A 7,677-nucleotide genomic window follows, 5' to 3' on the forward strand; every position below is an offset into this window, starting at 1 on the left:
GCCCAGGATGGGTGAGGTCATGCTGGGGAGCAAGGGAGGGATGGAGGGGAGGGAGGGAGGGAGGGAGGGAGGGAGGGAGGGAGGGAGGGAGGGAGGGAGGGAGGGAGGGAGGGAGGGAGGGATGGATGGATGGATGGAGGGAGGGAGTAAAAGTGCCCTTGTTTTCTTCATCAACTGATTCCCCTAGAGAAGGAAGGGTGTCCTACAGATGTTGTTTAGACACTGTTTTTCTACTCCATTACAACGCAGGGATCTCTATGACTTCATCCCCAAGTAGAATACCGACGAGAGTGTCGACTGTCGAGGCAATACTGACTTGGAATGACTCAATATCTCCACTTAGCAAAAGAATAGACAAAGTTTTGGAATAAGCTTTGACTTTGATTTAGGAGACGAGAAGGTCGCAGAAGGTCTGTTTGTGCTGTCTTGCCAACTCATCTTCACTCCAAACAGGCACAAGACAGCACAAATAGATCTGGAACCAGGCTATCAAAAAGGGGTCTGAATGCGGAAAATGCCACTCTCCCATTGGCTTAAGTGTAGAAACCAGATATGGAGCAACACATGATGTTATCGTGTAAATTATAATGTCAAACCAGTTGACCACGGATTAAGGAGCTGCTTCTAAAGAATGTTGTCGGCACATGTCCGACGTGTGAGAGAGACCACTCGTCCTTTATCCAAGCTGGTGTTTCAGTACTCTGAATGGACTGGGAGGACCGGATAGCGATGCATTTTGGAGCATTTTGGACCTCATCATCTCACAGCTGGTCGTGTAGAAAGAGACCTAATCTTCTCACAGCTGGTTGTGTATAAAAGGGGGATAAAATCAAGCTACGAGAAGAGAAAGCTGAAAACATCTTGGGGGATAGAACTGCCTTGACAATGCGGTCCAGTGTAGAGGAGTCCCTGCATGTGCAGTGTGGTAAGCCGTGCCAATAGAGAGTTTGGCAGAGCCAGAGTAGAGAAGCTCTCTAGTCTAACTCTACATGGGTGGATAAAGACATCTCTGCATGGCTGAGAGAATCAGTATCATTGCTTTCTCTCTCTCTCTCTCTCTCTCTCTCTCTCTCTCTCTCTCTCTCTCTCTCTCTCTCTCTCTCTCTCTCTCTCTCTCTCGGTCTCTCTCTTTCTTTCTACCTTTTTTTCCCCTCAAATTTAATTGCAGCATTTTTATGTTTGGCAAATTAGACAAGCTCTCTAAAAGTTCCCCTCTTTTTGGCTGTTTACTATGTGTCTCTGTTGGTTGCCATGGTAATAAACAGAAAACACACACACACACACACAACACACACAAACACTGGGAACACACATGCGAACACACGCACATACACACATAATCTCTCGCCCTACTACCGCTGCACACAGTCACTAGTCTGGACAATCTTGTCCCTGTGAAGAGAACAGAGCTGTAACGGAGGAGTACCAGCATGACAGATGTGAGAACTACTCCCTCTGGTGGTTACAATAAGCAGTTGAAGCCGACCAAAGCTGTAAAGCTGCTGCCAAATTGAATCAAAGCCATCATTGCAATCAGATGATTTTCTGTTGGGTCAACTGAATGATAACTCACACTGGTTGCTGAATTTGATTAGTATCAAGCCTTGTTAGAATACTTCAAGAATGAAGTACCTGGGATTTGTTAGAATACTTTAAGAATGAAGTACCTGGTATTTGTTAGAATACTTTAAGAATGAAGTACCTGGGATTTGTTAGAATACTTTAAGAAGGAAGGCCTGGGATTTGTTAGAATACTTTAAGAATGAACTACCTGGGATTTGTTAGAAAACTTTAAGAATGAAGGCCTGGGATTTGTTAGAATACTTTAAGAATGAACTACCTGGGATTTGTTAGAAAACTTTAAGAATGAAGGCCTGGGATTTGTTGGAATACTTTAAGAATGCATCATTCTTCCTCCATTCCTTGAAGCAGTAACGTGCAATCAGGGTCGTCAGGGTCGTCAGGGTCGTCAGGGTAGGCAGTGCTTACCCTGCGATAATCCCCCCCCCCCAAAAAAATTATATTTTATAAATGTGATCTAATGTTTTTTATCAATGATTCTGGTGGTTTTTATGCTCAAATCTCAAGGTTTACTAAAACTGCATCAATACCTCAGGAAAAGACCCAGAGTACTCAAGCCTTCCTTTCCATCCATTTAAGTCGTTGACGTGCATGGCCTTTCCTGGCTGTTAATGGACAGGGACAGCTAAGGCCTCGCTGCTTTGCTTAGCTTCATTTGTTGCATTGAGACAATTTCATATTTTGTGCATGTGTATAGCCTAAACGTGTTGTTGGGGTAAGCTCTGCACATTTCGGTGTGTCTACATCATTTTGCGCTCACATCCCTTGAACTAGAACACACACACTGGCAATCTTCTTCAAGACAGTATCACAACAATCATCAATACATGCCTGGATGGTGACTTGAGCACTACTCAGACAACGATAATACCTAGTACTACAATCATACTATTGTCACTTTAAAAGCAATAAGTTACATCGTATATCATTTCAGCATCATAACAAATCTACCTGGCGACCATAATCGGGAGCACAGGGAATGGTGCTTTGAGCAAGAACTATAAAAGAACAAACGATAGCAGACAACCCTGAACACAGGGCAAACTACACTGAACAAAAATATAAATGCAACATGCAACATTTTCTAAGATTTTACTGAGTTATAGTTTATATAAGGAAATCAGTCAACTGAAATAATACCCTGAACAAAAATCTAAACACAACAGGTGAAGTGTTGGTCCCATGTTTCATGAGCTGAAATTAAAGATCCCAGATATGTTCCATACACACAAAAAAGTTAATTTCTCTCAAATTTTGTACACAAATTTGTGTACATCCCTCTTAGTGAGCATTTGCCAAGATAATTCATCCACCTGACAGATGTGGCATATCAAGAATCTAATTAAACAGCCTGATTGTTACACCTTGTGCTGGGGACAATAAAAGGCCACTCTAAAATGTGCAGTTTTGTCACGCAACACACTGACACAGATGTCTCAAGTTTTGAGGGAGCGTGCAATTGGCTTGTTGACTGCAGGAATATCCGCTAGAGCTGTTGCTTGAGAATTTAATGTTCATTTTTCTACCATAAGCCGCCTCCAACGTCATTTTTTTAAAATGTGTCATTACGTCCAACCGCAGACCACGTGTAAACCACGCCAGCTAGAGGACCTCCACAATCAGCTTCTTTACCTGCGGGATCGTCTGAGACCAGCCCCCCGGACAGCTGATGAAACTGTGGGTTTGCACAACCAAAGAATTTCTGCACAAACTGTTAGAAACCGTCTCAGGAAAGCTCTTCTGCGTGCTCATCGTCCTCACCAGGGTCTTGACCTGACTGCAGTTCGGCGTCGTAACCGACTTCAGTGGGCAAATACTCAGCTTCGATGGCCACTGGCACTCTGGAGAAGTGTGCTCTTCACGGATGAATCCCGGTTTCAACTGTACCGGGCAGATGGCAGACAGCATGTATGGCATCATGTGGGTGAGCAGTTGCTGACTAAAATGTTGTAAACAGAGTGTCCCATGGTGGTGGTGGGGTTATGGTATGGGCAGGCATAATATACGGACATCAAACACAATTGCATTTTATCGATGGCAATTTGAATGCACAGAGATACCGTGACAAGATCCAGAGGCCCATTGTCGTGTCATTCACCCGCCTCCATCACCTCATGTTTCAGCATGATAATGCACGGCCCCAATTCCTGGAACCTGAAAATGTCCGAATTCTTCCATGGCCTGCATACTCATCAGACATGTAGATGAGTGGGACAACATTCCACAGCCCGCAATAAACAGCCTGATCAACTCAATGCGAAGGAGATGTCATGCTGCATGAGGGAAATGTTGGTCACACCAGATACTGACTGGTTTTCTGATCCACGCACCTACCTTTTTGTAAGGTATCTGTGACCAACAGATGTATATCTGTATTCCCAGTCATGTGAAATCCATGAATTAGGCCCTAATGAAATTATTTAAATTAACTGAGTTCCTTATATTAACCAACTCAGTAAAATCGTAGGAATTGTTGCATGTTGCGTTTATATTTTTTGTTCTTGTATGAAGTTGTAAATGTTCTTAGTTTGATCCTTTGAAAATAGACACAAAAATATTCTGGGGATGAGCATGTGCATCTTCAATATGTACCCATTGTTCCTCTTTAGTACATTTAACTATATGTCCCAAGTGAAAGCCTTGGGTGGCGAGGTGAAACAATTCCAAATCTGGAAGGTTAAACCACCCTCAGATTTAGGAAGATGTAAATCTTCCCTTTTTATTTTATGAGTTTTATTCACCCACATAAAGTCTTATGACCCAGTATACTTTTTCAAAGACATTTTGGGAGCCATGCCATAAAAAAAAAAGGTTTATTCTAACTGTAACATTTATGGGACAATTGTTCCATTTCATTAAATGTGCTTTCATGTTGTTGAGTAATGGGATAAAGTTATCTTTATATATTTGTTGTTTGTTGTCATTTAAGATATTTTGTGATCCACTTAAAGGATTGCTGTAAATCATGAGTTATTCTTATTTTTCCTTTGGCTATTATTTCGAGTAGTAAAACATGTTAAAAAGCAACAGATACCGTTAATAAGGAGGGGCTAAAAGCGTCTTATATGGTGAGCTACCAAGTAGCTAAGGACAGGCAAGCCCCATACTATTGTTGAGGACTTAACTCTTCCTGCTGCCGTGGATGTGGCTGGGACAATGCGGGGGGAAAAGGCCAAAAAAAACTATACAGACAATGCCTTCATCAAACAACACTGTTTCACAACGCATCAGTGACATGGCAGGAGATGTTTTGAAACAATTACTGCTTCGCATACGAGTCAGTGCGTTACAGCTGGATGAGTCAACAGACGTGGCGGGCCTGGCAGAGCTCCTGGTATATGTCCGTTACCTTTATAGGGGGTCAATTCTTCTTCTGCAAACCACTGGAAACCAGGACAACAGTAGAGGATTTTTTAAAGTACTGGACAGCTTTGTGACATCAAATGGACTTCGGTGGTCAAGATGTGTTGGCATCTGTACTGATGGTGCAAAAGCCATGACAGGGCGACATAGTGGAGTGGTAACGCGCGTGCAAGCAGTTGCTCCCGACGCCACTTGGGTACACTGCAGCATCCACCGAGAGGCTCTTGCTGCCAAGGGAATGCCTGACAGCTTGAAATACGTTTTGGACTCTACAGTGAAAATGGTTCACTTTGTTAAAGCAAGGCCCCTGAACTCTCATGTATTTTCTGCGTTATGCAATGATATGGGCAGCGACCATGTAACGCTTTTATAACATTCAGAAGTGCGCTGATTATCAAGGGGCAAAATATTGACACGTTTCTTTGAATTGAGAGACGAGCTTAAAGTTTTCTTTACTGACCATCATTTTCACTTGTCTGACTGCCTGCATGATGATGAGTTTCTCACACGACTGGCCTATCTGGGTGATGTTTTTTCTCGCCTGAATGATCTGAATCTAGGATTACAGGGACTCTCTGCAACTATATTCAATGTGGAGAACAAAATTGAGGCTATGATTAAGAAGTTTTAGCTCTTCTCTGTCTGCATTAACAAGGACAACACACAGGTCTTTCCATTATTGTATGATTTTTTGTGTGCAAATGAACTCAAGCTTATGGACAATGTCAAATGTGATATAGCGAAGCACCTGAGTGAGTTGGGTGCGCAAATACACATGTACTTTCCCAAAATGGATGACACAAACAACTGGATTCATTATCCCTTTCATGCCCTGCCTCCAGTCCACTTACCGATATCTGAACAAGAGAGCCTCATCGTAATTGCAATAAGTGGTTCAGTGAAAATTGAATTTAATCAGAAGCTACTGCCAGATTTCTGGATTGGGCTGCACTCAGAGTATCCTGCCTTGGCAAATCGTGCTGTTAAGACATTGATGCCCTTTGCAACCAGGCACCGATGTGAGAGTGGATTCTCAGCCCTCACTAGCATGAAAACCAAATACAGGCTCAGACTGTGTGTGGAAAATGATTTAAGACTGAGACTCTCTCCAATACAACCCAACATTGCAGAGTTATGTGCATCCTTTCAAGCACACCCTTCTCATTAACCTGTGGTGAGTTAATCACAATGTTTTATGAACAAATAAGGTTTTATATGTAAGATGGCTAAATAAAGAGCAAAATGATTGACTATTAATATATTATTATTTGTAACATTCCCACGAACTTATGTTTAATAAATGTATCGTATAGTGTGTGTGTTTGGCAGGCTTACAATGATGGCAAAAAACAACATTTGAGAGTGCGCTGACCCTGGTGCTTAGAGGGGGTACAGCTGGAGGTTGAATGTTTGGAGGGGTACGCTGACCCTGGTGCTTAGAGGGGGTACAGCTGGAGGTTGAATGTTTGAAGGGGTACGTTACTATTTTATTTTTATTTTATTTATCCGTTATTTTACCAGGTAAGTTGACTGAGAACACGTTCTCATTTGCAGCAACGACCTGGGGAATAGTTACAGGGGAGAGGAGGGGGATGAATGAGCCAATAAGTTTGGGAACCACTGCGTAGACGTAAAGCTCTTTTCCACGTTAAACAAAATACACTGATATATTCATGAGTCAGGACATTTTTACTATTACACGGACACACACACACACACTCGTGCACGAAGGCACACACGAACACACACACACACAGTGTCAAAAGGTGTTTCTTTTTATTTAAAGCCCTTTCTGCTCTCTGCCTCCTCTGGGCCGGTTGGCCATCAGAAAGGTCTTCAGAAAGGCAGAGGGGACCTTTGGGGGGACTGGACTGCAATCTGGTAAATATTACATGTGTCATATTCACTGTGGGAGACAAACCGCTGAGTTGGCCCTAACGGTTCCACATGTGGCTTCACTGCCATCGAATCTGCCGATGCACTGAGGAGGGGAGAGGACAGAGAGAACCAGCATGTCTGTCTGTCTTTCTGCCTGCCTGTCTGTCTGCTTGCTTCCCTGCCTGTCCCTCTGACCGACAGAGAGAAAGAGAGAGAGCGAACCAGTCTGCCTGTTAATCTGAAATAGATCGGCTCCCAGTGCCTACAGCCATATGAACCCAACCAACTCGATCAACCAACCTCTTTTCATTTCACAATCGCATGCCTTAATCAGTTCATCCTGCCGCTATGACGGAGGCCCCTATGCTGGGGTGCATTGTTTTACACAGCCCAGCCTGCTTTCACTTAGGGGCATTGTCATTTTGTCATTTTGTGGGGCATTGTCATCACACAACTGTCATTTTGTCACAAAAGGGGCGGCTCCTTATAATACGCTGCGGCATTCAACGCAGTGTTGCCAATTTAGCGACTTGCCGCTATATTTAGCGAGTTTTCTGACCACTACAGCTACTTTTATTGTTAAAGATTATAGCGACAAATTCAGCTACTTTTCAGGCTGCCGTTGGGGAGTTTTGGCACCGAGGGTTTCTATCATTTTGATAGCATTTAGGGACTTTTCCCCACTCAATTCTGGTGCAAACGAAAGTGGGAGAAGCTGTCTGTGTCACGCCCTGACCTTAGAGATCATTTTTATGTCTCTATTTTGGTTTGGTCAGGGCGTGAGTTGGGGTGGGTATTCTATGTTCTATGTTTTGTAGTTCTATGTTTTGGCCGGGTAGGGTTCTCAAACAGGGA

This window comes from Salvelinus namaycush, chromosome 5 (assembly GCF_016432855.1).
Source record: "Salvelinus namaycush isolate Seneca chromosome 5, SaNama_1.0, whole genome shotgun sequence".
Taxonomy (NCBI): domain Eukaryota; kingdom Metazoa; phylum Chordata; class Actinopteri; order Salmoniformes; family Salmonidae; genus Salvelinus; species Salvelinus namaycush.